The sequence below is a fragment of the Hippocampus guttulatus genome, chromosome 7 (assembly GCF_054856545.1).
Source record: "Hippocampus guttulatus isolate MCC_2025c chromosome 7, RoL_Hgut_1.0, whole genome shotgun sequence".
In the NCBI taxonomy this organism is placed as follows: Eukaryota; Metazoa; Chordata; class Actinopteri; order Syngnathiformes; family Syngnathidae; genus Hippocampus; species Hippocampus guttulatus.
In genome coordinates this window covers 23326718-23351532 of record NC_141267.1, presented here as the reverse complement: position 1 = coordinate 23351532, position 24815 = coordinate 23326718, and the positions used below count along the sequence as shown (strand labels likewise).

The window sequence follows — 24815 nt, the reverse complement described above, 5'->3', positions numbered from 1 at the left end:
TAAATGTCACATGGCTTGTCACCTCAAAACAAACCAAAAAAAAAAAAAGAAGAAATGTCAGGAATATGGTTTCACCGGCGAGAGAGTGAATGTAAATTCGAAATTGTCCCCCCCTCCAGCAATTCAGCCAGCTGCGACGCGTTTCCATCGGCGACAGCATTTGCTAAAACAATGGGAAGAAAAAGCCGAGATTGCCGCAAAGTGGGTGCGGGGAAGCGCAGCGCCGGCCGTGTTGAGGTTTTGTTAATTCCTCCTCGTCGGAGCCGATTGGCCTTCAATGGAGTCGCGCGCCAAGACGGCAAACACCAACGGAATCACGAAAAGCGTCCACGATGTCACGTTTGGACTTCGTCCGAGGCGGCGGAAGGCCAACCATGACTGACGTCCAAAAGTTCCTTCACAGCAATGTTTTAGTCCCGTTTGTTTGGTCCTTTCGTATGGAGCACAAGTCAGAGAATACAAAAAAAAAAAAAGGTTGAAAATGATGCTTGTTTACTGTTTATCATTGCTAAATATAAACGGACGTCATGGCAACAGTGGTCTGATGACATTTCTTGGCTCGTCTGACGGACGGAGTGTGAACTTTTGGCGGATTCGACACCGCGGATCAAAGTGCAACGTCATCGGTGCTGTCGTAAATTTCACAGGTCCACGTGAGCAGGAAGTCTTGACGTCAACATCCATTTCGGCGAGCCTCCGTGGCGGTTTCGTTTGGATTCCGAGGCGACGGCTTATAAGACCGTCGTGTCGCATCGCCGCGGGGGGGCGGGGGGGGGGCAGTTAAATGTGACGTGCCGTTGAGTGGGCCGAGAGACGGACGGAGTGACTTCTGCCGATGAACTCTGAGCGCGCAGACGCTCTTGCGGATGACTCCGTTGAAATATTCCAAACGGGAGAGCGACTCCGTTCGGTTGAATGACAGCATACGTCTGTGTCACATTTACCGGCAATGCCCCCCCGCTTGCCCCATATCCTCAACTAACGAGCGCTATTTTCACGTCAGACTGATCTGCACCGACTTGGGGCATCTCAACCCACTGGTGACATTTTGGCCTCGTCTTTTGAAGCAAAGGACGCTTCAGGACAACATGTCAAAGCCCCGAGAGCGATGAAGACACGTTGGCTCAATCTTGCTTCCTCCTTCTTATTCATCAGAATAGCGCGTGGAGTCGACGGGGGCCGCTCGGCATCTATTTTGAGCAAAGGCGCCTTTCCGCCTCGAGTTCCCGATTGAAAGGACCCGGTCACAACAGTTTGGATTGTGACGCGCAAAGGTCGGCGAGAGGCGCTTTTCCCGAGTGAAAGTGATGGGGTAGGGCGGGGGGGCGGATTTGGAGCAAACGGCTTTTTGCAAATTGGTCGCGTCCCTACAAAGGCGAATTGCCGCTTCCGCCGCAATCCGTCAATTAAAAACACATTCCGCTCTAACGACCTAAAGTGACCGATTGCTTGTTTTGCGGCCGATTCCCCCCCCCCCCCCCCCGTTCTTCTTCTTGCGACGCAGTAAGCCGGAGGCCGACAGAACCGAAAGCCCCGTTAGCAAAGCGTGCAAATTCACGAGTCGGGGCTCCCGCAAGCGCTGACGGACGTGACGGCTTTTCTTCCTCTTCATCTTATTTGTTTGGCGCGTATGCTGTCCTCATTCATATCCGGCGCGTGACAGCTTGTCGAGCGCGTGCGATAAGTTCTCTGACGTAAAAAGCGAAGCGGGCCGACGTGACAGCTTGTCGCAAGGATACATTTTAGGAAGAGCGAGTCTCTCTTCGGGGGGGGGGGGGGCGGCCCGCTTGGCTCGCTGATAGCCAATGTCATAAGGGGGGGGGGGGGGGAAGCAACATTCAGGAGACTCGGAAAAGAGATTGCGATTTGATCTCCAACGTACACGACAGTATTGATTGAGCGATTACGTTTTCGGTTCACATCAGGTGTGCCCGCGTTTGTGAGGTTGCTTTCCTCGCTTCGATTTTGTCGAAACCGTCTCCCTGCTTCGGGCCACGTGGACAACGCGCGCGTCAGCAGGGGGGGCGCACGCGGACGCGGCACCGGGCCGACGGAACGAAGCGGCCAATTTGCACTCGGCGCGATGGGCTTTGCTCTTGCGCGGGACATGATTTATTCCCCTTTGAAATGGATTCATTCACATTTCTGGGACTAAATATAATTGCGGCGCTGCCCATATTTCACGTTTGTGTTGGGTGTGTATAAAAGTAATTTCATTTGGTCACTGAGTGTTCTATTGAATGGGGAAATCATTCATCCTGAGGGTGCTTGAGAATTGAATTAGAGTGGAGGGGGCGGGGGTGGATAAATATTTGTCCGAGGATCATTTGCATGCCATTTTGGGGAGGCGACATTTAGTTGACTAATTAGGCTTCAACCTCTGATGGATATCGACATTGGAAAAGCAAAACATCAAATTCCACCGACCCAAAGTCACCGAAACAGTCGGAGCACATCAAGCGCAGCGCTTCATCGATTCGGCTCTGTCGTCAAATGTCAATAAGGTACTGTAGAAGCCGAGCGTCTCTTCCCGCTCGGGCGTTGTTATGACAATGTTTCAATGCCTTCCTCTCCCTTCGGGCTGAGCGGAAAAAAAAAGAAACGCGATTCCATAATATTCGAAACGGACGGAGAGCGGGGACGACGAAACTTGGACTGTCCTCGTTGTAATTATCAGGCCCTAAAAAATATGAGCGAGCGCAAGTGAAGAGAGTGAATCGGAGAGGAAGGAGAGAGGCGCGCACGACGAGCGGGGAAACATAACACAGAGGGAAGGGGGGCGGGGGCGGGGGGGCGTTGTGGATTTGGAAGAGGAATAAAAAGTGTGCTTATTCATTTGAGAAAGATTGATGGGCTGATGCAGATGTGGCTGTGAAGCTTTTAGTGCGCCGTCTCGCTCAGAATGCGCCCGTTGCGACATTCGCTCACTCTGCAGTCCCGCAATCAACATCCTGTCTCCATGTAAACGGGCCTAATAGCTCCCAAAACAACACAATCGATGGCCCGGCACGCACACCCTCACGTTGAGGTTCAAATATGCTCGCCGCGTGCCACTAAATCGGCAACGCGCGTGACTGCCGAGCCGGTGACGGACGTTTCAATAACGACACGATCAGTCCAAAATTGCAGTCGATTCTTTTTCCTTTTTCCCCCGAGCACATCAACGCTCCGGTTAAGCTAAATCCACCGATTGGCGGTCGCGAGAAGAGCTGATTAGGACCGCACTCTCCTACAGCTACGCGGCGACGTGCCTGTGCCGTCGCTACTGAGGGGCGAGGGCGGCTCCCGATCGCTCGCCGCGATCGACAGCTGCGAACAGAAAGCGAGCGGAGTAGGAAGGGAGACCAGACATGCCGGCTTATCATAAATTCATCTTTGTCTTTTGTTGACATACGATCGTATTTATTTCAGACTTTTGATTTTTTAAGAGAGCAAAAACTTGGACGCGGCAGAGACGAAGCGAGGTCAAGTTTTGGATTTCGCGCCCATCAATGGGTTCAAAACAACCGTCGGACGTAAATCGACACAAATTGCGTTCTCTGTCGAATACTAATTTGACTACAAACGGGAACGGCGAGCCACGTCTTCTCCGTAGATTGGCCCGTCTTTGCCGACGAAGGCAAACGCAAGGTCTACGCGACGTCGACAGCGAAACACTTTGGCTTTGAGACCAAGTAAGCGCGAGAGGCCTTCCCCCGGAATCAGCGCAATGTTAGCAGGCAGGCTCGGGAATGAGCGTTTGTATTCATTCGGGCTCTTGACAGAACAGGGCCGGTGTTATTTTGCACGGAGTCAGCTTTACGTATGAAGGCGCCGGTGCGGATATATTGATGAAGAGCAACCTCACAAAAAGCCGGACAAAAATCACTCCCTGACAGTTGCTTCCAACTTGTCCCAATGACGATTTGTCGAAGCAGAATAAACAAACGAACGATTCTTCAAATGACACGACGGTGACTCGACTTAACTCATTCACTCCCAAAGACGTTTTTAAACGTCTTTTCAGACTTGGTCTAGAATTGGCTGGTACTGAATGAGTTAATAATGATGATTTTTAAGAAGGGCGGTACGGCGGTCGACTGGTTAGCAGGTGGGCGACCGGGCAGCGAAGAGGTGCGGCTTTCGGTTCTGGCTCCCTGGCCTTCCCGTGTGGAGTTTGCATGTCCTCCCCCGTGCCTGCGTGGCTTTTCGCCGGGCACTCCGCTTTCCTCCCACGTTCCAAAAACATGCGCGGCAGGCTGACTGAACACCCCAAATTGTCCCGAGGTGCGAGTGTGAGCGCGGATGGTCGCCCTGCGATTGGCTGGCAACGGGTCCGGGGTGTCCCCCGCCTACTGCCCGAGGGCGACTGGGAGAGGCTCGGGCACGCCCGCGACCCTCCTGGCGATAAAGCGGATTAGAAAATGGATGGCTGGATGATTACGGTGAACTTTGACAGGTGGCTTCACCCCCATTTGTCGACAATGCTGACCAACGTTTTTCTGAATTCAATAGCGGTGTCTGCTGCGCAGACCTGAGGCGCCGGCCAGGTGTGTCTCCGAGCGGAGAAGCTCAGAGAGGTAAGGTGGCGCGAGGCCATTTCAAGATTTGAAAACAAATCACAGGATCCTCCAAAGAACTCTAAAGTGTAAAGGGATGCCAGAATAGGAGTGACGTACTCCCTCTTTACGAGTGTACCTGTCAAGAGGCGAGCAGCAGCATTCTGGACCAACTGGAGACGCTTCATGGAGGATCGGCTGACTCCAAAGTCAAGTGCATTACAGCAATCCAGCCGGGATGTGACGAAGGCGTGAAGAACTGTATCTCCGGGAGAGGCTCGACTTTCGCCAGCTGCCTAAGATGAAAGAAGCCGGATTTAACAATGGCACCAATTTGCCGGTCCAGTTTAAAATCACTGTCCACTTTAAGACCCAAGTTCGACACTGTTGACTTAAGATAAGGAGCCAGGGGGCCCCAAGTCTACAGGATGGGATGCACAAGGGCCACTGGCACCAAACACTGGCACTTCTGTCTTCTTTTCATTGGAATTCAATGTTCTGCTGGAGCGGGACTGTCCGGCACTTTGTGTGCAGCCGCGGTTGTTTTCAAAGTGCTTTAGAAATCAACGGGAGTTGATTTTTCAGTTGAAAAACAGAACAGCGGCGTTTTGCGTCCCTCTAAAAATGTTGACATCTCAGCCCAAAGGACCCGCACTTGAATATCTTACAAGAGGCCGTCGAATAAAACCAGCCGCTGAGCCGCAGCGTGCGAATGCAAAGTGCCGTTTGTCCGGCGAAATCGGACTGAGTTGGATCTTTCGGTGCGTCACTTTAAAAAGAGTTGCGCTCCGGTTGTACTCTCGCCACTTCTGTGCCTGATCCGAGTTGCCCGTTCTTGGAAAAAAAAATGTCCATTTCTCTCTCTGCCCGCTGCATGAAATGCATGAAGCAAATGTTATGTACATCTGGCGGGACTCCAGGGTGTTTGGCTTCAACTCGAGCGCCACACGCTCTCCGCCGAGCACAAATGAGGCAGGCAAACTGAGAGGACGGATCACCCGCACGCGCCAGATCACGGTCCGCGAACAACCCGCATCGATTATAGCCGCAACATCTGTTTGATGTAAGGTGGACTGCGGGAAAGAAGACAGACTGTTGTCAAGACTCCCGACCTTCTCCCAAGATGGGTTGGTCTAGAAAATCACGTCACCGAATCCAAATTCGATTGTCATAAAAAGACGAGGGAATCCAATTGCGGGGAGGATGCGAAAGAGCACGATGAGTCGAGTCCCAAAAAACACAACTTACACACCGAGGCAAACTACGGCGAGAAATCGAATGGACAAAATGTGAGCGTCTCAAGAATTGGCACTTGAGACGAGAGTCGTGAGCAAGGCGAATAATCCGACAGCGCCGACGACGAGGCCGATTAGCGACGGGTGCGGCTCGGGCGGGAACGCCCTCCACTCCCACCAGACACTGAACAAAACAAACAAGACGGGATCATGACAGACGAGGGGCGGCAAGCTGCGTGCAAGCAGGGCAGATCCTCAGGTTAAAACAAGCGAATTTTCTTGCGGAATGGCTGGCTTCCTCCTGCGTTCCAAAAAGATTTTATTTTTTTTTGCCACATAACGATGTATGGATGCCGATTAGACATCCGGGCTCTCGCAAGGTGGAGCGTATTCGTCTGTTTGAGCTGACCCAGGAGTATCCGCTACTTTGCACTTAAGTGTCAGTGGTGGCCCCTCAAATTGTCAAGTATCATCTTGAAATGTGCAAATTCACTCTCATGTCCGCTTTCAAAGGTTTCAAGGAGGAAAGGGAGAATGCTATTAGCATCCCCGTCTCGGGAAAAGTGCCAATGGTTGACCCGCGGTTTGGTGCAGTTCATGAATAATGATGTAATTGCGGATCTCAACGCAATCTGATGCAGGAAAGGGTTGAGGATGCTCACCGGGAGACGACCTTGCTTGAGTTCCAGACAGAATCGGGGGCTATGTACGGCAAGAGAGTTTGAATCTGTGGGTGTGGACTTTGGCTGGTGTCCATTTCTGTGGCTGGTTGGGATTGTCCAGGCGAGGTCAAACCGAGCGGTGCCCGCAATCCAACTGTCCGGGGTCTTCTCCGCCGCAGCTCTGTGAATTTACGAGTAGAGGCGAAATGTTACATCGAGCAAAATGTGAACATGAAGCGCTGGGGTTGGGACTGCAAGTGGTCGTTCATCAATAATTCCATCCAGATCTTCGTCTTGTAACTGGAACGCACACTTGCTCGCTGTCATCGACATATGAAAGCAAGCGAACCAAAGATTGCGCTCTCCTCTTAGTTCTTCCTTATTTCTGTATTTTCCATTCTCAACGCCACGTTGGAAACGGTACGTGACGTCAGGTTGTCGACTGGGCCGTTCCTTGGACCCACCAGTCGCTACTCAGTGATTGCCCCCTTGTCGATGTCAATCGGTCTTTGATATTCTTTTTCCTCGCTGGGTGACCCAATAAGCCATCGGAGGCCATTTTGAAGTCAAAATAACAAAATAACGGATGAAACGCGATCAGCGTCAGAGATAAGCTCCCGCCCTCGCACGCGGCGGCTGAATATTTATGATGCGCTGCCACACCAAGCCTGTTCGTACACAGAGTCAGCAAAACAGACGTCGTCGTCCGGTTGACGGACCCTCTGCCAGTATGGACTGCGGCGTTTGTGAGAGTCATCAGGATATGACCAAGAAAAATGCCGCATCGATTTGGGGAGACGGCCCGCCCGAAATGGCTTTCAAAGTCGCTCCGTTATGGATCGGCGTCTTGCCGGCGAGTATGGCTGCCGTTTCCACAAACGGGTCCCGTCGGCTATTATAAGCTTGCTTGAATCCAACTTGGAGAACCAACCATGCCTCTCTCTCTCTCTCTCTCTCTCTCTCTCGATCTTTCCCTCTGACCACCACAGGTACACTTGCACAGTGTTTTGGACAACGTAAACGGCATCCCTCTTCAAGTCAGGTCCCTCAAGACATCGTTCAGAGTCAAACGAGACCCGATAAAATCCGGCCTCAGAACGTGGGGGTGAGAATAAGCAGTGAAGAGGGTGAGCGGTCACGCTGCACCGATACTCTGCGCCGAGACCCTTCTCTGGTCGAAGCAATCAGCAGCAGTGTTGCTTTAGAAGAAAAAACACCACCAACTACCAGAGATGGGATGGGACGGACGCCCATTTTTGGAACGGAGGACAACCTTTTTTTTTTTTTTTTTTGAAGGACGTATTAAGCACGGCCGGAAGTGGGTTTTCGCCTGTCCCTTTATTCCCCTCTCAGGTGTCGAGAGAGGCAAAATAATAAGGCCAGAATGTAGCCACAAACGGTCTTTTCATCTCAACAGCATTTTTATAGCAACACTGCCGCCTCACTAAAGTGCCCGCCCGCTCGCCCGTCTCCGCTAATCACTTTGAACGCGAAATATTTGAAAAGACGCGTTGGGCGAAGGAAATTTGAATTTGGATTCTTAGAAAGTGCAGTAAATATGATGTTGAGCAACAAACACGTTTGGCTCCTGTTTTATTTCCATTCCAGACAATCACAGGTGGGGGGGGGGGGGGGAACATGACCTCCGCGCTTTCAATATAATGAAATGCAAAATGTTCTTCTGTACTTCCACAACGGTCACATTTATTTATAAATTTTTTTGGAGTTCCTTTTATGACATTCATCGCGGGAGCCCTGAATTCATTAGAGCTCCATTTTGCATAACTGCCACAGCCTCCAGTCACTCCATCTGTGAAACTTGCGCAGAACAAAAGAAGCAAAGGGCGTCGGGTAGGGAGAAGAGAAAGCGATTTGAAATCAACTGGAAGAGAGGACGGCGAGCGACAAAAAAAAAATAGAGAAGAGCGATGGGGGGCGGGGGGGAATGAAGGCAAAGGGCGCATTTCAGCACGATAACCTTGGACTCAAACGCAATCATTTAGCGCCGCTATTTGTTTACAAAAGAGCACTCGAGCGGAACTGCGTTTTTGGCCCGCCGCGTTAACTGGGCTGGCTGTTGTACGTAACCGGGAGTGTGTCAGAGCGCGCGCACGCCTGGCTGGTCACATGTAATTGAATTCGCCTTGAAATCTCTGCCAACAAATCGTCACTGACAGTGCACTGCTGAAAGTTGAGAGTGACCTCGTTCCATTCCTGTGATGCCTCACGACTGTCAATGCTCCGGCGGCGTCGGGGGCAGCACCGCTGATGGCGGTTCGCGCCTTTAATCATCTTTTAATGAGAGTGCGGACGATGTGCGGCGGGGATCGTTGCCTGGCACGCACGGGGGGGGGGGGGGGGGGGGGGGGGAAGGCCGCTATGGCAGACCGCAGGGGGAAATACACGGAAACGTACCAGACGAGCGCAACGGCACCTCAACCAAATAAAGGGGGTTTGAATAATTAACCGTGCCTGTATTATTTACTTGAAATATCTGTCCTAATTATGCCCCCCTCCGGGCGATCTATAACTTCCTTGATTGTACCTTTGGGCTACATGCCTCTGCACCAGGTCTAATATAAAGAGAGCTTTGTGAGAGCTCTTTGCCAACCACATTATTATCTTTCTTTCGCTGCAACCCGTCAAAAAAAAAAAAAAAAGAAAGAACGATGAAAACACACAATTCAGGTCATGGGAAGAAGTGTCTCCTGTCTGCATTGGTTGAACGAAATTTAGATTTGAAGTCATTACAGTATTGACAACTACATCTCAGTGAGAAGACGAAGCTGATTAGCTCAAGAAATGATTTGGTAGAGCCTATTTTTATGAGTGGGGTGTCTAGACTGGCAGTACTGCACCTGTAAAATGACTGACGATGTGGTCCGTTTCCACGTAAAATGTCATGTTTTCTATCGAGCTATCCAGATAGACAATTAGATACACACACAATCTATCGATGTGTCACGGAACTAACTCGACACAGAGTTAGTTACACAATCGATAGCTATCGATCTTGTTAGCGAGCTAAATACAACACCATATGGAGCTAGCCAGCAAGCTAGATAGCTAGCAAAAAACGATTTTCCTCTTCAAACCATGTTTTGTTTCACTCGAGCGAGCAAGATCAATCGGAATATGTTTTGAAGAGAAACATTGATTTCAAAGATGCACGGGCGTGAAACGGAACCGGACCACTTTGAAATATATCGAGATACGCATCAAATCGTCTTTTATTATGCTAGAAGGAAACGGGCATCTCATGGTACGTAGTTACTTAGTTCCGATTTGTTTAAAATGACAACAAACCCCCCCCCCCCGCATTTGTATACTCTGTCGAATGGAGTCGTGCAGCATCGAATCGAATCGTAATCCTTCTTAGTCGAACCGAATCATTTTCCAATCCTTCGATTCAAACAGAATGAATCGTTTCGCATCGTACGTCCGAAAAACCGTATCGAACCTTCTTGTGCCGAGAGATGCGCACCCCAATATAAACAAACATACACAGCGACTCAATTCCAGCTGATGATTCTATTGAGGAGCGTCAATCGAGTGGAACGGATGCGAAATTCCGTTTGGGTTTCGCATTGAATGCGGCAGCGGTTGCCGCATGATCCGCAAGTCGGAATGGGAACGGCGATGCCCAGCAAGCGCATCGGCGTCCGCATCCATCACTCGCCACCCGAGACTTGGAAGCCAAAGCCGAGGCCGGCGCGATATGGTCCTCTTTAATGGCAAAATGCTTCCCTTTGAATTTGGCTGATAAATCATCCTACGGCCACTAATCGCGCGGCTCTCCGCGAGAAGGAGTCCCCTCTGCCTCTTTCAAGTGAATCGGCATGTTTTCGCTCTGCTTATCGCTGATGAAGGAGGTGCAGTCTTTTTTGCCAGGAATCGCCAGAAATGTGCTTCGGCCATATTTGGGGGATGATCGCATTTGCATTTTCCGAACAAGTGCGTCACATTCCGTTCCGATGCAACGTTGTGAAAATTGCTTTCAGGCAATCTGGATCTATTTGTGTCGCACCATTCTTTATTTTTGATTTTTTTAAGCCGAGGCGTCTCTGATTCTTTCCTCAGCGAGATCACCTTGCTTTGTCTTGACTTTCTTGAGACGAGGCCTCAATTTATCCGACGGACACGTGAAATCTTTCTCCATTGCCGAGACCACCTGCAATTGTGGGAATCATTTCAAGGTTGTGTGCCTAATTTCACAGCACAGCGAACTCGAGTCAGAGCCAAGTGGACCCATAGGTCTAGTTAGGTGGAACCAAATGTCACCTGAAGAGGCAGGAGGGCCTCCATCCGGCATTCCTTTCATATTTGGGGGGGGGGGAGGGGGGGAATGCGCAGTCCACTCTGGTCAAACATGTTATTTCACCGAAGCTCCATTTTTTTCTCTGTCTTTTTTGGTTACTTCACACAAATTCTTCTTAAATATCAGTAACATTTGCGAAACGGAATTTTCGGCGCTCATCAAATCGAGTGAATTTATGCGAAAGCGCTAATCACTTCATTTAGCTGCGAAGATGTGAGCTCGCAAGATGACCACCGCCACGACAAAGAAACCGTCAACCTATTTCAACTTTGAAGAAGACAAGGCGAGCGTCACAGCGCTACGCCGTCAGCACCTGCGGCGGAAGAGTCTCGAGTGAACCGAAAGCCGACGATTCAAGTGAGAGCCGCCTTCCATGCCCCCCCCCCCCCCCCAACGCGAGCCTCTCCTCCTCCAATCTTGAGGAATGTTAAAGATTGAAAGACACGTGCTGTTGTCATCTTTGTCTCATATATGTAAGGTATAAATCCTCTTTGCATATTTTCACCATGCTGGTCCTCACGTACACATGCACAAAAATTCCCTGGGGGGGGGGGGGGGCGGCAAATCCTACCTCGCGGTTTTCACCTTTTGCGGGGGTTTCTGGTCCCCAGTAACTGCAAAAAACAAGGCATGACTGTGCTTCTAAGGACCAAAAGACATATCTGAGTCTAACCTTGGCAACGAATGGAAAACTCTCAGCTCGCGGAGAGTTGCACGGCGAGGCGGGGTGCCGATGCGCCCCTTGTGTTCTTCACTCTTGGAACGGCGGGAAAGGGCCGAGCATATGGCGGCGGGCCTCGGGCTTCAACTGGTGATTTATGTCGACAGCGTGGGGGGGGGGGGGGGGGGGGCGGAGCCTGGGAATCGCGCTGTTTTCCACCACCGCTTAGATTTTCTTCCCGTGAAAGAACTTTGTCAGTGGTGGTTCGGAAAGGGCTGAGTCCCGTGAGCCAGATGACACGAACAACGTGTTTTGCGCGCTCGCAACCGCCAGTAACACCCAAAGAGGACGAGGCCGATAAGTCTGCACCGAGCAGCTTTCGGCCCGGATCGCCGCAAGTATCCGTTTGTTCAGATCTTCAGCGGCTCTCTGGAAGTATCCTGTTTGTTAAGCGGAACGTGTCGCCAAAAGGAAAAGGCAAAGCGCGAGATCTGCGCGAACGTCGCCCGACAACAGACGGCAACGAGGCTTATTGATTGCGACAATAAACGACGCGAGTGTTGCTCCGGAAGCCTTCTCCGTTTTCTGTCTCTCCGGCGTCAAAGGTTTTTATGACGGTCGGAGTTTGGGCCTCAAGCATCCTATGTTATTGCAAAATCAATAGCTTCAAAACTGCGTTTGCACTTTGAGTTGCGATCGCGCCGCATGTCAAACAGGGACGGTGTGCAAAGCGTGCGCGGGAGCTTTGCGCTCGTCACGAGCTTTCTTGCGGTCAACGAGTCAATCGCCGTCGTCGTGACGTCATCACAACCGGATGATGTGCGAACGGAGTTGGAAAAGAGTTCCATTCGGTCACGTTTTCATCACAGTCTACTTGAGAGGAAGAAGAGAAATAAGCTCCAGCCTTGTCACGCGGTCGCAGCCATCGCTTGCGTGACACGGCGTGCCCGGATAGTCATCGCGGTGCCATTTCCGCGGGCTCCTAACGCCAAACCAACAAATATTTTTTAGGATAGCACATCGATGCAAATAGTTACGTCGCGATGACGCTCGACCATTTCAGTTCCGATAAAGTGAAAATAAAACCGCCTCCAAATTTGGCACATCAAAGAGGAGCGCCGTTCAGCAACCGCGCCAAATTTGAACGCATGTAAAGAAAAAAAGTGCGCCGAATGAAACGAAGGCGCTTAATTGGCACACTTAAGCCGGTGGGGGAAATCAAAGTGCGCCTCTTGTGACGCAAGCGTCCGGGAGCGCACGGCCCTTCGTGTTTTGGAGCCCGACAACGAGTCTCGTTGAAGGCCACCGAAATCCCAGGGCCTGCCCTGCCGCTAGTCACCGGCTAGCCGGCCAGCTCAAGTGCTTGCGGGGCTCCTCTTGGCGGGCGGGTGGGGAGCCGGCTCGTGCGCGGCATCGCCTCCTTGCTTGGGAATTGGGGGTGGCGGGGGGATAATAATAATAACTGCTCTGTCAATTATGGCATCCGGAGAAGATCTACTTTGGTGGTGTCGGCATAGCGAGCTACCATGTGTAACTAACGACACGCCATCGTGGTCGATATGGGCCTCGTCATAATTCTAAGAACTAAAGAACTCCCCGGTCTTGCCGGAAAGGAATCTAGAATCTCCCCTTTGACTCCAAAGTTCATGGAGGAGAAGGTCAAATACTCAACGCGGATTCAAATTGTTGATGTACTGCACCGCACTGCGTTCTCATCGCCCAAAGTACAGGAAACGCTGAAGATTATTCACATATTTGCTCAAAGTACCGAGAACGGCGGTTGCCGCGACCTTTTGCGCTGCCGTGCTTAGTGCGCGCGCTAGATGAAAATCGGCCTATTTTGCTGACACTCCAAATTCTCACCCGCTTGGGTCGGCGGTGATCATAATGTGTTCTCTGAAAGGTACTTTATTGTGCCGACGTGCGCAGCGAGTCCATAAAAGCGCGCGGCCTTTTCCTGGGCCAAAACAAAAGCGCATTGTCACGCCAGCCCGTACCTGTACATTATTCAGAGGAACACCAAACGCCGCTGCGCATAACGTTCTTATCAAACCAGACGAGGTTCGTTATGTTCCGGATCAGAAACTACCCACGAGTGCAGAATATTTGATCCTCTGCACTTCCGCCCGCACAGATCAAACGAAGCAAAATAAAACAAAAGCGTCTCAGCACGTTTCACTTGCGCCCCGGGCATTAATATGCTAATAAAACAAACGGCACTCCACAATGGGACGTGTATCGCAACGTACCATTTCCAGTACAAAATTGAAGGAGTCCTTCAAGCCTTCGTCAAGTCTGGGCTGGATCGCCGTACTTGACTTTGGAGGCAGCCAATCCTCCATCAAGCGTCTCCGGTTGCTCCGGAGTTCTTTTGAAGACCCAATTCTTTGTTTTCAAATCTTGAAATGGCCCGGCCCCGCCTCGCATCGTTTTGGAACGTGGGAGGAAAGCAGAGTACCCGGAGAAAAGCCACCCAGGCACAGGGACAACATGCAAACTACGCACGGGAAGACCGGAGTCGGAACCGAACCCCGCGCGCCTCTGCGCTGTGGGGTCCACGTGCTAACCGGTCCACCGCCGTGCCGCCCGCCTTTCAATCCGACTGTCGGAATCGTCGCCGAGGGTGCATCTGAATCTGATGCGGTGCAACGCTTCAGCTTCACCCATTGAGGTTTCATTAATTCTGTTTTTGAAAAGGAAGATCAACTTAATTTGCCCCCAAAGGAATGACCTCTCTGTTCGTTAAAAGGAACATCAGAGAGACCAATTAATCAGCGTTCATTTAATCACACAGGTAATGGAAGGCTTGTCAGGTCTGCTTTTTTTTAATGATGCTTTGAATTGACCAAACGTTCTCAAATGAAAAATGCCATGAACCATTTGCAGATTCCTCCGTTGAACCTCTCTGGCCTCAAAAGGGGTTCAACCAGCTTTTTCTGGACAATAGTCATGAAAGTTCCCATCTGCTTTCGGGCATTCCTCCATTTTTTTATACGTCTCAGTCTGTTGTGAATAGTCTTCTTTTCTCAAACCTCAACAGATTAAGAGGATTGTGCACTTGCACGAGTCGGGTTAATCCTCGGGTGCCGCGTTCATCGGTGAAAACAATGATATGCAATTAAGCGTCAACACCACGGCAACGTCCAGCCGTCCGACCGCTCGGGAAGGAAGGGAGACGGCTTCTGCGCTACGGTCCGTCCATCCGTGCATTTTCTGACCGGCTTTTCCTCAGGAGGTTCGCGGGCATGCCGGGGCCTCTCCCGGCCGTCTGCGGGTAGGAGGCGGGGGAACACCCCGAACCGGTGGCCAGCCCATCGCCGGGAACACATCGAGGAAAAACCATTGCCGCTCACAATAACACCTCGGGACAATTTCGAGTGCATGTTTTTGGAATGTGGGAGGAAATCGGAGTACCCGGAGAAAAGCCACGCGGGCACGGGGGAGAACATGCAAACTCCACACAGGAAGGACAGAGCCCAGAATGAGCTGCGCCCTGTGAGGCGGACACGCTAACCAGTCAACCACCGGGTCGCACATCTCCACGGAGCAACGACGAGGGCGCCAGGATGCTGAAATCGTATTCTCGCCATCGTAGCGTGCACGATAGCTTTTGCGTTGGCTGCTTTGAACGCAAACACCAAAGTTAACCAACGCTCCATTCATCATGCCGACCAAAGCATCATTTCATGGAAATAAAATGTTAATGCGGTCATAAATGCAATTCGTAACGTTTATTTTTTGCAGATAACCACATTCATAGAAGTCCCCCCCCCGCCCCACCTCCCCCGACCGACGTCTGCAATTACTGGGTGTCTTGTATGTTTAATGCTCCAGGCGCTAACAGACTAAAGACATTTCTGAGCTACTCCTGATCAGAGGTGACTACATCGCATATTCCTTAATGGGCTACCAAAAGCTAATTATGCTAAACAAAAGGGGACGGGAAAATTCCTTGCTTTTAAGTGATCTTCTGTCGCTGTTTTAATAACCGAGCGGTGCATTGAACACATTTTTATGAAGATTTCCACTTGGACTTGAATCCCCAGAAAGTATCTTTGTGCCGGGTCGAGGTCAGATTGATCTGATTTCCATTCACTCCAGTCCAACCGCATTACAGATAGAACCAATCTGTCCGTTATAAAAGGTCGCTCGTTGGAACCGTTTCCAATCAAATGGCCACCGACTCCCATTTGTAATCCAGTAATACAGCGTGAACACGTCAATTCCAAATACGTCGATATGAGGGGAAAAAAAAGATTTTACAAGACATGAAACAAGCAAGTGGAGCGTTCCTACTTCATCTCTGAAAACCTTCAGTCAGCGACTGAAAAGGGCCTCTTTTCCAGTTCAGGTTGTGCTGCGCGCCGAAGCAGTTTACACAATTATCTTTCCATCGGTCGGCCTCAAACTCTGCCATGTTTTTGTCGCCATTACGGATGACGGTCAAAACGGTTGACGTGGCATATTCGTCTGAGCTCGGTCTCTAAAATTGCAGCCTTCGCGGACAGCTCGAGACTGACAAGTTGCGCCGATCTCGTATCTAAAACGGAGCATCGCTGCCATCTACTGGTGGTTGTGTGTCGGGAAAGTTGTTCCACATTCCGGAGCAGCATTTTTATGCTTTGGCTTTTTGAGCCAGCAAGAGACTTGAGACTTGAACTGGACTGTTTTTGTGCTTTCTACCGTCCTCATTATCAATTTCACGTTGGTTTGTATTTGTTTTCAAGTGCTGGAGAACTACGCTTGAGTTGAGTTGAAATGTTTTTGGACCGACTGCAATCGGTCAGGGATTAGCGCCACCCGCATAAGGCATCGGGTGACTTCCTGGCGAAATGAAGAGGGCCGGGGAATCTTCATTAGTTTCAAGCCGCGGGAGAGAACACGAGCTCGACTTCCGATACGCTTCACCGCCGTTGAGCGTCATACGGGAAGGTTCGCGAGTCTTTTCCGCCGAAGCGGCGATTGAATGACTCCTTTGAGTCAGGTTATCTCGGCGGCCGTGACACTAGCATAGCTCGCGTCATTGCCTTTGTGGCTTTTTGTCAACAAGGCATACCACGGGATGTTTTTATTTTCCATTAGGAAACAGCGCACGAAGGACGCGAAGGGAGGCGCAGCCCTCCTACATTGCCGGCAACTATTTTGATTAACCTCAAGAACCCCTCGGCTGATAAAATGGCCCTTAGGTGTTTCCCCCCCATCAGTGCGGCATTTTAAACCACGAAATCATGAAGAGAAAAACCACGGACTCACCGCCTGCCCGGTGATTTGGATGAAGATTCAGAAGAGAATTGCAGTCGTGCGTCGGCGGGAGGCCTCTGCCGTCATGTCCCGGCACTTGAAATTTCAAGCCGACGTCTCTTCCGTCACCTTAACCTCGCTCTTCTCAGCTGGAAGGCTGAATGCATTTCCCCTGAAAACATTGACCACAACTTTTCTTCAAGCTCAAACAATCTTCAATTTAAAAAAACAAAACAAAACAAAATCTGCGTCGACTAACCGTATGATACGTTCAAGTACATGAGGTGCAAAGGATGTAGTTACTTATTCAAATATTCTTGAGTTGACTTTTGACAAAAATAAATGAATAAATAAATCAATAAATCATGTGGTTGTTTTGTGATCTTAAGACGCTAACGGTCTCAAAGTAGGGTCCCTGTATTGGACAGTGATTTGAAATTGGACCGGCAAATCACTGCCATTGTCAAATTCAGCTTTTTTCGTCTTTGGCGCCGCCCCCTACTGGGTTAAAAAAAAAACACAGTTTTTTATAAAAACTGTGTGTTTTTTTTTTAACCCACCTTGGTGACTTCAAGCCAGAAAAAAAAATGTATTTGACTGACACATTTCTCAATTGGATCCTTTCATCCTCACGCAGCTGTGTATTATTTCCAAAGTGCAATCGGCCCGTGCGGTTTGCATTCACCTGTCCGGAAATCTTCCCGTCAAAGCAATTTTAAAATACGCCAAAGTTATTTGTTTTTCAATTTGCTTTCGACCAGAAAAAGATACGCGTTCATTAGGACATGACACATGACGGAAATATCAGTCAACTTGAGGAAATGAAATGGGAGTTCGACTCCCGTGTGATCTGATATACTGGAAAAAGTCATTTTCGTTTTAATGAAGCACGGATGGCGCCACTTTTGAGGGCGACACTTTGCACCGTTGCCTTGCACTCTGAGAGCGTGCGATGTAGGTCAACAAAAACGCTTGGCGTTTGTAAATCGATGACCCTGAAAGGGAAGCAAGACGGAGGCCAACTAAAAATGTTCGCACAAAACTCGTTCGGTCGGCGATTAAAAAGGATTGGACTGAAATATCACCTGTTTGGATTCCTTTTTTCAGGAGCAGCCGAGGCACCCGATTCGGGAGGCTTCCTCCGCCCGAATCGCCTCATTAAAGCGGCCGTAAAGCTGTTTGACACTCACGGGATGCCAATCTATCACGGCGAGGCTAACGTCTGATGGGGGCGCGCCTCCAGGGAAGGCGGGCTTGCGAGAGCGGCTCGCCGAGGCGGCGGCGGCGCCGCCGGGGGAAATCCGTGTCATACTGAGATGTCGTCTGCTAAAGCGAGATGCCGACACTCCTGGGGCGGCGGAGTTGGATCCCGATCCGGTCGCAGACTAAAATGTTCCACAGGCTCGTGCGCGAGGCAATTAGCAGGAGCCCCCGTGGATACACTGCTCCTTTCACAACGCTTAGCTCCACTCTGCCTCATTTCCTTCCTTCCTTTTTTTTTTTTTTTTTTGTCCAATTGAGGACGCAATTTGCAGCCTTCAAAACTTGGAACGAAAACATCGACGACGACTGAGATCAAATTTGAACAATTCACAGCCTGAAACTTGGTTTGCTAAAAGGTGGCTTCGGACGGAGGCTGTTGTTATGCTAGCCCAGTGGTGGGCAAACTATGGCCCGCGGGCCGAATCCGGCCCGTTGGTCTTTTTAATCCGGCCCGTCGAAGGTCGGTCCACAATTAAGGTTCGATGTGAATGATTGCATTCATTTCAATTGGACTTGTAATGACAGGCATTTCACCGCTAGGTGGCGCATTGACTTGAAGTTGCAGAACACGGGGGGGCGCGGCAATCTTTTCGACCACCTAGTACCTCTGTATCGCTCTACTTCTACTGGTCTGATCACAACCCATCTGCAGCGATGCACAGGCTAAAATAGGTCATCAACAACACTTTTGTCATTTAAAAAAAGTATATTAATACCGTACTTTCATGCTTTTGTTCTGTTGATGTTTGATATGGACTGTCAACAAATGCAGTTTTTTTTTTTTAATGTACCATAGCTCGTGCTGACCTGGCCCTTCTGTCAAATTTTAAAAGTCGATGCGGCCCCCCAGCCAAAACGTTTGCCCACCCCTGCGCTAGCCACTTGACAAAGGTTTGAGTTAACTCAAAGAGGCCCAATTCATGGCGAGAACGACGCGACACCCTGACGCCTGTCCACCAAAACGTGGCCCTCGCTCGCTCTTTGGCAACTTCCTTTGTTCAGCAAATGCAGTCGAGCGAGGGGGAGGCGGTTTGCTGCGATGCGCCGGTGGGGCAAAAAGACAACAACGGCACATGATCAACAGAGACGCGGCGTGTCACAAACGTAGCCAGCGGTCGCCTGCGGCGAGCTCTCTTTCCGACTCCCGCCGGCGGTTCTCGAGAGTTGTGTCGTTTGTCGTGAGTGACATTTGTCGATGATCGGGCTCTTAGCGGGAGACCATGTTAATGACGCCCCCCGACGAAGGAAGACGCCGCCGGCCTTAGACTCCTTCCCGGGCTGTGGAGTTCACCTCTTCGAATTTTAAGGCCGAGGCCTGTTTCGAATCTGTGGGACCGGCGTGCCCATGAGCAATGCTGCCGCGGCCGTCGTGAGCCTTTTGCTCATCGAATTCCTTCATTCAATACAGCGGCAGTCCCAACCCTTTCACTTGCTTCGTTGTAGATTCCGTCGCCATATTTCAACACGGAAGCGGGTGTGCTGATGTTTTCCAATGAATATTCGATGGCGGCCCCGCGGGAAGAGCCTCGACGTCTGCGGAGTAATCGGACAACGGCCGCATGTTGAGCCAACAACGCCTGTATGAAGACAAAGGGACCTTGGACATCAACGTCGGCATCCTTTTTAAATATTGGTTTTCCGCCGCCGTCGCCGCCGCGCGCTTTCTTTGAAGCGCAGCATTTGCGAGCGGCATTTGCTCAGGCCTGTGAGGAGAGTCCACTTGCAAATCAATCTTTGTTTTAATCTGTTTGCAGTACATGATGGCGGCGATTCACTGCACCCGAGCAATTAAGACGGCGTCGGCGATGCCCGGGGGCCGTCAGTCAACGAGAAATACGATGCATTGATTTTCAAATACACCCCCCCCCCCCCCGTCAAAAAATGAGCTGGCAGCTTTCAAAAATGAAGTGCGCAAATGGGCACGAAACGCGGGGGTATTGCTCATAAATGAGAGTTCCCGTCTGCGGTTGGTGAGGGGGGGGGGGGGGGCATCGAGGGAGACCCGAGCGTGGCGAATGTCGGCGAGGAGGTCGTAATAAAGCGTCAGGATTGATCATCTGGGCTCAAGGGCACTTGGGACGTGGATGCGATGGCCCCGCCCACTCGACCAAAAAGCGTCTCGAGGCAAGGCGGCTGATTTCCACGTTGCCTTTTCCAGTTCCTGCCCCAAGACGGCCGGGAGCGGCTCGAGTGCGCCCGCGACCCTCCCCAGGAGAAAGCGGCTCCGGTCACGCGCGGGCGGGATACGATTCGCGTCAGATGGCACGACGTGGAAAATGGCCGGGCTTGGAGGAGCGGCACATCGGCTCCTAACACGAAACGTACGCACGCGGGACAAACAAAAAGTGTGAGTAGAAAGAGCCGCTGGATTTTGATGCCGTCCCCGTTTTGCCTCTCTTGATTGATGGCTCTCGCTACTCGCCGTGACACTGAAGTTATCGTCGTAATTGATGTCACCTGAAAGGAATCAATAATGCGGAGAAAGCGCCTCCATATTTCAAGGTATTGAACGGAGCGCAGTGGACATAGCGCGGGCGCTGTTCAACTTGAGCCGTCTCTTCTTTTCGGGAGCGAGGCGAAACATCAAAAAAAGAAATAGTCGGCCGCGTAATCGCAGCGGCCGTAATTACCGCTTCTGCTCGACGCTGAAAGCGTGCGGCCGGAGCGGCGGGGCATAGCGCCGGGTTTTCTTTCGCTTTTGGACAAAAGAGCGTTGGGAATAACATGGGCTGAATGGCCGCCATCTTTGCCCAAATGAAAGCGTTGGCGCACGACTGACGTCACCTTGAGAGTTCAACAACGGGGATCAATTTGCAAGTCTCAAATCGCACATGCAAAGTCAAGTCAACGGCATGATTGGTTGACACTGTGTTTTTATGCGGGGGGGGGGGGGGGGTCCATTTGGGCTTGCATTCCCTCCACGCCAGTTACAAATACACAGAAGAACCATTTTTCTCCAGTTCCGATTTCAATCACAAAACGAATGATCGATCATAAAATACACAAAGCTACAATTTGGTTTGTTTCCTTCAAGATCTTGTCCGACCCCCACCTTTTAATTTCCGACACTTCCCATGAAAAAGACAAGACGCCAGCCTATCGCTACCTCCAAACAAACCGCGAAAATTGCCTCTCACCTCCAGCCGAGTGCGGCGACGAATCATTCGCAGCCTGCGCTCGGAGACATCGGCGGAAGGTGGCGCAGGCGGGGGGACGAAAGGCGTCGTCGTCATTAAAAAGGGATGGGACTGCCGTCCCATCTCAATCGCCGAAGTTGGAGTGCGCTCGTCAACGTTCGGCCAACTTTGGCAACGACGGTCCGTGGAGGGTCGGAGGTCACCAGCCTGCGGTAAGGAGCAAAAAAAAAATTTTTTTAAATGTCATCGACATCATTTCACATTGAGCGCATCCAGCGTGCGCCGAAAGTCATTCTTGAGTGAATTTGGCGAAATGACAAGCGCCCAATGCTGACCTTTGCGCCATCAAACGGCCTTTGAATGAGCGCCGGTCGAAATCGTGAGCCAGGCCCTCTCAACCAACATCACTCGGCGCCCGACCTCAAAAATGATCCTCGCCGGAAGACAAAAAATAAATAAAAATCCGTCGATGCTCTAGCGGAGAGACGGAGCAATTGTAGCAGCAAAGGGGAGGCCCCGGCGCCATTTTTCACTTCCTGTTGGGTTCAGTTGAATAACTTGTGACCAGTAGGTGTTACTCCGGAATCGCAAATGGTTCCGCTGCTACTTACGATTCTAAAAACAGTCCAACGGCAACAAAGCGCGACGCAATGAAGCTTAGCCGCGAAAAAAAAATAAAATGTTTCAACCGTCTTTTAAAAGAGTCGTGATTTTTATTGAAAGAGGAAGATGAAAAGCAGAGTCGAGGAAGAGACCAAGACGGCCGACCCGTGGCAATAAATGAACTGCGGGCAGCGCGGCGCCAAAAGCCATCGGCGCGTCGACGGCGTCGCGTCCAAGTAGCCGTATGAAAATGATTCAGCGCTCCCGAGACGTGGAGTGTCCATTTGTAATGTCCTCCAAACACAGAACCACCTCCACTCACAGCAGCCGAGCGTACAGAGTTGTCTGAAAGCGGCTGTAAATCTTCTTTTAATGGCGCCGCGCGTTTCGCTGACTCATGCGCCCCCCCCCCCCCCCCCGTTCCACACCGTTGTCACAAAACCTTCCTTCTCTCAGTCTCTTATTATCGCTGTCAGTTGGAGGGGCGGCGCATCTATCAGGCCCAGCTGAGAAATACAGCTTGTGACAGCGCTAATGTGGACCGGGTCACTTCACGTGCCTGGACTTGCCCCGCCACCCCCCCCCCAACCCCCATTTTCCGGCGCACAATCCTTGACAAAACCACGGCTGGAGAATTCACGCGGCTTTTCTTTCATTTGCAATACTTTCAATTCTGGCTTGTTTGGGTGGCTGTTTTCCACTTAAGGAATTTCTTCCAGAACCAATTTCGTAAGTCGAGGTGTATATACACATATATATATATATATATAAATATACAGTATATATATATAAAGAGAGAGAGAGAGAGAGAGAGAGAGATTTATATGCAAAGAAATTTCTTTGCATATAAATTCTTTACAAGAATCGGAAAAAAAAAATAGGATAGATCGCGTGTGACATCATAGGATAGGATTGATCGGAATGATGGCTAAAGAGCGAACTACATTTCCACGTTATTAATTGCGTGGAGGGGGGGGATGAGATGATGATTAAGGAGCGTAATGGCCCGCGAAACGAAACTCTTGTCAGCGTAGTGGCGCTCGACTGACGTGCTGCCCTGAGGGACGCCGTGTGAAGACAACGATCTGTTTTTGCGTGCATGGAACTGGCGGGCAGTCGCTCCGCTCCGACTCTGGAACAGTTGCAGAGGATTTTGGTTGGTCTAGTAAGCTTTCTTAGTTTTCTCACAAAGTCCCGCGCTGGCTCTGGAGAACTTATTGCGGTCAGCAGTTTTGAGAAAGGGGGAAAGTTTTCCAACCGGTCGCCCCCGTCTGATGTGCAGCCACGTGCGCGGCGTCCTTCTCTCCCTCGGACAGGTCGCGCCTCTCCGGGAAGACATCAGTCAGTTCAGATAAGCCTCTCCCGGGGATGGCGTCTGGGCCTGCCTGACGGACCGACCTCGGCTGACCCCCCCCCCCCGACCGTCGCTCGTCCTCCGTGGCCGGTGTGACCAAAAACGAGCATCGAGCTGAAGAAAATAGGGCGATGAATAGCATGCACTGACAGGGGTGGGGGGTGGTTGCGGCGCACTGGCGAAAGGAAGATGAGTAAACAAGGCAGCGCAGGAGAATCGTAGCAAATCTATTCTATAAAGTAAACACAAGTTACGGCATGCGGGATCAATCTGCAAAAAAAAAAAACGAAGCTACTAAATGAAGCCCACCTCCAGCGCCACCCGCTTAGTTTTCGGCTGCGCTGTCTCTGCGGCGGACAGAGCGGCTCTGGAAGCGGATGACGGAACCCGGCGGGTTGCTCTTGCGTCAAAATCAGAGCACGGCCCTCCCTGATGTGAGCTTAGAACACATCCTGCCTCCGATGATTTTCAGATGGGGGTTTTTTTTGGTTTTTATTTAATTTTTTTTTTAAGAGTTTGAAATGCTCTTGAAGTGTGAAGGGGATCAAGGTTCGTGGGTTCAACTAATCATTTCAGACTCTTAGGCGAGGGTTGGTGACGACTTGGAACATCCGAGGAAAGAAAGTGAAACTCTTTGTTCAGGACCACGGAGAGCGCACGAAGCACGACAAGCGCTCGCTCACAATTTAGGATGGATTGAAAATCAATTTCAGATTTCAATGCGTCGTTTTTTGTTTTTTTTTATGCTAAAAGAAGCCAAAATATATCATCGGCAATATTTGCTTCTCGCTATATAAAAAGGAAGGCAAGCACTTTGCTCAAATGTAGGTTGGGGCGGGAAAAGAAAAGCCGGAGGTTTGTCAGAGACAAGCGCGCTTTCATGGTTCCGTCCCAATCGGACACAAATTACGAGCGCCAAAGCGGCGGCGCAGCTGAGAGAAGCAAATGAATGGCTTCAATTGTGACGCCGACGCAAAGGCGGCATATTTTCCTCACTTAAAAGGACGAATTGGACCTTCATTACCGAAGCGCAACGGAATATTTTCCTCCACAGCAAGGGCAGTGGGGTTTTGTTGTTGTTGTTGTTTTGGGCTTTTTTTTGCCATCCAACTTCCAGCCGACATCCTCGGTCCGTCCGGCCCTTGTTCAGACGTCATTTGAATCAAGACAAAGTGCCGTTGAGGTGACGTGACTGTCACATCAATGATGTTGACGCTTGACCCGTCCGCGTTGCGAGTCTTGTCGGAAGGGTTCTGTTGGCTTCACCCAAAGAAAGAAAATAAAGAACTAATGACAGTTTTACGAATAAGCCGTTGCATTTTGCAAGACCTGAAATGAGTGACACAAAAAAAAAAACAAGCGCAAGATCAATAGGACTCATTAGTAGCAATATTTAGTAAACACGGAACTAAGAGAGCAAAAAACGACGATAAACGAGATCCCGAGGTGGAAGAAAACAACGCTTGAGCATCAACACCAAGCAAGGGCAATAATGGGACGGCACGCGAGTTCTTCGCCGCAACGCTCGATGACGACGGGTCAAAGGTGCGCCGGCCGGAGGGAAACGAAAAAACCAGCGGCCGTTTCACGTGGAATTTGACAGAAGCCCCGACGATTTCGTAGCCAGACAACCGCAGCACCAAGCGGCATACTAAATGGCCGCGGTTCAGCTAGGAGCGGGTTCATTAGCAAGCCATCCAGGCGGATGCGCCTGCAGAATTCACAAACGCCCTGCTCTTTTTTGACAGATTAAAAAAAACGGTGTCTTCGGGAGAAATTTGTTTGGACGCGGCGCATGATGTT

General features: G+C 50.7%; 1 protein-coding gene across 1 annotated transcript in view; it reads right to left on the bottom strand.

Moving 5' to 3' along the window:
* The window catches only part of LOC147203177 (regulator of G protein signaling 21-like), a 42988-nt gene extending 26299 nt beyond the window's left edge, over window positions 1-16689 (bottom strand). Inside the window, exon 1 of the mRNA XM_086115219.1 lies at window positions 16668-16689. The gene's annotated coding sequence lies outside the window, so the exon portion shown is untranslated. The remainder of the gene's footprint in view (window positions 1-16667) is intronic.
* Between the last annotated feature and the right edge of the window lie 8126 nt (window positions 16690-24815).